We start from the raw sequence: 5,473 nt of genomic DNA, 5'->3' as shown, positions 1-5,473 counted from the left end.
CATGGGAGATTAACATTGCGCAAATATGGCGTAACGGCTACAAGTTCTTTCTCCGTGCCGTGCGCGACCGCGATATTTCAGTTTATTGGAAACAAAACAAATCAAATATAACCCAGATGCTACACCAAAACTCGCTCGGCCAGATTTGTGTGTAAACTATAGGCAGTCATATGACATATCTGCTTAATGGCTTAAAAGCCTATTACACAAGTAATTGTCTAATTTGTTTGTGACGTCACAAACGGTTGGTTTGTTTGTGCAATAATACTGTGCGGAGGGTTTCCGGTCGACTGTTTGACCCACGTGGTTTCCCCTTTCACTCATGCGCAACCATACGCGTAACAGTGCAATGGGCACAGTAACAGGCTTGTACAAATAATGCATTGATTGTGCCATTTCCGATTTGTGAGCAGTTGTCTTAATAGCGCTGCGTGATGTATAACGTGAATGTTTGGTTTGAATTTAAACGACCAAATGTTTCTAACTGCTCCAATACCGTACACCTGCTGTATAAGATACGTGTTGCGTTGTTTCAGTTATAGGTTTGGAAAATAACGTTATTCACGGCGCTTTTGACCCACAATGCACTGCATATGATATTTAGTACGTCCAAGATGTTCCGCAAAAATTGGCGACGGTAGACGTTTAGCTTCCGGTTAATATGCATTCAATGCATGCAAATCGGCGCACGCTATTGCCCTGTAAATCATAAAAAAATCGGACGGCCATGCCGTATTAGGACGCTGGAACACCGAAAATTTATTCATTCTCGGTTGACGCCGTCGGTTTCTGGCGGTGTTTCCAGAAAAGCTCATTCGTCACAACGCAGAAATTTGCCTAACGAGATTGCGATGCAAATTGAAAGCGACTACACGAGTGGGGAAGTGCTTGGTGTGGAGGATGGTTATTTTCTGCGTGAGTGAGTCATATGTGTTTGTTTTTTTTAGCCACTAGTTTTCAACCAAACATATGTTTATCAATTTTGTCACAGTTCACCTGCTTCGACAAGCATAGAGAAAAGAAAATCAATTTATTTCAGAAAAATGGACCAATCCTTATTTTACAAACATGCAAATTCACACTATGGAACAATCCAGCGTAAATCTGATGGATATAGGATTCGGTTGAATTGCGCTGGGCGATGTTCCTGTCATATTCGCTCCTCACGCGTTTGTGTGTTTATTTATTAAAGGAACCCGGCAGCAGCTCCACAAAGCTTCGCGTCCGAACATACAACGATAAACATCCGGGCAACGGAGGGGGAGCGTCATCAGCGGACAATATTAATCACGGCTTCGAGCGGTTTCCGAATCAGTCACGCGACTGTAAAGGAAAACAAAACGAACGGAAGAGCCCGCTGGACACACGGGACGCCACGGACGCCAGCCGGAACCCCGGCGATCCCACAACAGTTTCTATTGTGCTTCTTGACACGACCTCCGGTAAAATTCCTGCGCTTTATGGCATGATTTAGGAGCATCAGCTTAGGTTGGAGCTCACGTTTGCGGAAGTCGACCGAGGGTTTTTGATGGGCTGAGTTGAAACTTTCTGGCAACTTCGAAGCCAAAACGTGCCACATGCAAATTCGAAATTTCCCCACCGCCTTAACGTATGCGTGGCGACAAAATTTGGTGCATTTTTAGCATGGGTACCACCAATTTTTCAACATATGATTTGAATAGTACGTGCTCTGTGATTTGTTAGCCCGGATTTTAAGTGTTTAACACGCATTGAAGTTCCCCCCTCCCCTCCCTCGCCTTAACATAAACAATTGGTAATTCTGCTCTGTCTATATATATATACAAGTGTGTGTTATAAGTCAGTGGTGATCCGAACTCTTGTTTACCCCCAGTAATGTACAACTCTTGTTTTACCCCCAGTAAATGTCACAAAGGCGAAAACCCAATTTTCCTTTGTCAGAATTGCACACCGCGCGTTTCGAAATTGCACAACAACAGAACCCGATTTGGATCGGGAAAAAACTTCGGGTATTTCTGGAAGTTGTTGACTTGAAAAATACGGTCAGTATTTCGTGAAATATCTTTCACGTCACGGGCGCAAGAATCCTATTCATCGACGGGTATCCCCCTTCTAAATCGGGAACACGTTACCATGGAGACACGGCGCGTCCACAAGTGATTTAGGATTTTAAATCAGTTTCCAACTTGAAATTCAAAGTAAAGCTTCAGTGGATTGAAACGTATAAATATCCTCATGATATCGTTAAATCCGCGACAGTTCATGCTAACATGCGGCGAGTCCGCAAGCGCACAAACGACATGGCCGGCATGGAATTTCTTTCCTTTGAAAACCTGGTATGCCAGAAACGTTTCGATTCATGTTCAGGTGTGTGCCAACGACCGCACGTCGACGCTGGCGGCTACATTTACTGTGGCATTACGTCAATCGGAGTTTCGATGTTACACAAAACATATAAAGACTGGCAGCAAAACAACACGAGGAAATTTCCGCTCGCTAACCCTTGAGGAATCATCGCGAAAATATGCGCGTGGTATGGATTTACGCAGGAAGGCGTTCCGGATGGTCGGTCGGGCTCTTCGCCGGGGAAATCACCGACCCTGTGGATCCCATTCTCATTCATAAAAATGTGCCCGCGTGAGAGGTAATAAATCCCTGTGCGCTCCGAAGTCCAACAATCGTTATGAGGCGACTGCCTCGCACACTGCGAATCAACAACCAAAGCAGCGAGCTGCCGAATTTAACCAGGGGTGGCTGATCAAATATTAGCTTGATCCACATCGTTGAGAGACTTTCTCCCATCAGGTGAACAATGGGAGCATTCTCGAAGCGACGCACTCGAGCGGTTAGCTTTGCGCAATTCGTTCCGAGAAATCCGGGTAAAATTGTATGTCCTCTCCCCCTGGTAGCCTTCGCGAGTTCGAAAACAAGGTTTTGTGACACAATAATAAACGCTGTTTGGTTGTAGGTTCGCGCTTAGTGGTGTTTTATTGCCTTGTTGTCGACATTTGAAAATCGGTGTTTTGAGTACATTTGAGCCGATTCTGTTACAAAGACTTTTCCCATTAAACTGAGTTCCTATTGCTTGTTGGCTACGGCGATGGGCGACGTGCTGCTCGAAAAGGTTCCAAATTGAATAAACAACTGAATTTAAATTGACCACTGCTATAATGTCCATCTGAAAAAACATCTTGGGAAAAAGCAAAAGTAACATTAAAAATCGAAATAATAAGAAACGTGCCGTGAGTTCTCAAAGGCCTGCTTTGTGTGTTAGATTCGAGCCTGTAAGAGGCCACATGGGATTGCCGCCGAGGTCGGTTACAAGCTTCTACCCTGTCATTAAACACCAAATTACCAGCTTCCAAACTCGAATTCTCGAAACAGCGATCGCGTCTTTGGTCGTGATGACAGGTTCCAAAACACAAACATGGAATCTTGAAAGATCGAAAGCGCTTTCTGGCTCTGCGGCAATCGAGAGTTGGTTAATTTGCGAGTTGTACGTGAGCAAGCGGCAATTGTGGAAACACACTGTGCGTTTTTAAATTAGTAAACCATCTGATTTTTGCGCCGCACCTCCGTAAGTCCGTAGTGACTGCGAATTCAAATCCTTTCGCGGTTGAAAAATCCAATGTAATTGCCAAAAGTGCGCATTTTGTATCGTGATTATTTATATATGGACACAGGAATATAGAGGTAGGATTGTATTGAAAACCTGTGCAACTTACGTAACAACCGGATGATCGTCACGCATAAAAAGTAATACTTGGAAAAATGGTACGGTCTGCAGTCATTAAACGTTGTTTCGAATTTAACCTCTTAAAACAGAACAGTTTTCACCTAAAACACGTCCTGGCCAAACCACAAGGCTTCCATTTAAGCCTGTCAGATATACCCCCAAGGTCCCAAAGAGGACCAACTATCACAAGTGGCAGTGACATCAAAAGATCCACAACTGTACTTATGTTTGTATAATGTGCAAAAACAGACGATTCGTTAATCCGTAAACACTCAATCGGAAAATCGGATGAAAGGAATTTGCCAATCTTTCAAACAATGGCCAAGTGTCAAGATTCGACCGAGTATGGACTGCGTCATGCACGCGATGTATTTGACCCAAGTTTAAACAACAGTTCCTTTAATAACGCATTGTTGATGAGATTATTGCGCCAAAATGAGATCGTGCGAATCAAACCCCAGTGAATTTATAGCGCACGAATATCGACAGCAAAACAATACAGAGAAAATATCTAGGGTGTGATTTTTACGACAAATGGGTAAACATATAACGTAATTAAAAAGTCGGATTCGGTCGAATAACCTATTGTTTGCAGGGATTCGGATGCGGCCGAATCTTGTCCCAGTGTGCGCATCCCTCGTAAAAACCAATGTAGTCAATAGGGCACCAGCGCGCTGCTGCTTCGTGCCGCGATTATACAGCCCCGGAAAGTTACCAGCAAGTGTTTTTGTTTATTTCAAAGAGCCGCGTGTGGGCCCGACGGAAACGTGGGCCAGGGTCGTTACTTTTTTGCTGGAACGCAATCAAAGCGTGGGAGAGGGGAATGGAAAGGCGCGCGAAACGTGTTTACTCGCGGCTGTTATGCAGAGCGGAAGCATATTGGTGCTGGAGTGTGATGAGCAATATGGTTGTTCTAATCGCCTGTTAATAACAAAAGTGTTTTTTGACACCAATTGCTCACACCACAAAAGGCGAGTAAACTAAATTAGCAAGTAAACGTTTAATTTACGATGAGTTAACAGAGGTCTAATCAAATGTAGCCCAAAAGAGTGTATAAACCTAAATTCTGATTGGCATACAAATCCTACAACAAACGGAAACCGTTGAGTTGGTGGTATAGAAAAAATATACTAATTCTCACAGTTCAATTCAATTCACAAACAAACAACCATTTTACAGTCGTGCTCCGTGACGAAAGAACTGTCATAGCAACAGTTTATAGACCCGCTAATCATGTATGGGTACATGACCTTGTTGCAGCTGCCTGTCTCAAACGCCCGGCATGGCCCCCAAACACGCCAGGAATTCGAAAAATCCAACCGTCTCTGCTTGTGCAGCAACAAAACTGACAGATGCAGTGAGGTGTGCCGGGCCGCAGGAGCTGTTAGGCGGTGATGGTATCGCCGACTACTACGCAAGCTGCTGTGTTTGTGGCGAGTGCGACGGTGCCTTTCACTGGCGTGGCGAATCAAGGCGCTGTGCTTGCAGCGAAACCACAGGTTCAGGACGCCGCCCTCGAAACAATTTTTTCGGGCAACGTTGAACAACATACCGACCTAATCACGAGAAAGTTCGCTGGGTTTCGTTGAAACATCGCTCGGCTTTTCAAAAAGGTCACAACGTGAAGGATACGAATTCCCCTTCCGTAGCACCTGCAAAAAAACTGAACCTCGCAAGTCGGATTAATTAGCGACGGTGAGCGCTGACGGGCGATACCAGCATGGGCGCTGTGAGTCATCTTCGCCTGTCGACAAGAAC

The sequence above is a fragment of the Ascidia mentula genome, chromosome 1 (assembly GCF_947561715.1).
Source record: "Ascidia mentula chromosome 1, kaAscMent1.1, whole genome shotgun sequence".
NCBI lineage: Eukaryota > Metazoa > Chordata > Ascidiacea > Phlebobranchia > Ascidiidae > Ascidia > Ascidia mentula.
Note: the sequence above shows the minus strand (reverse complement) of the source record.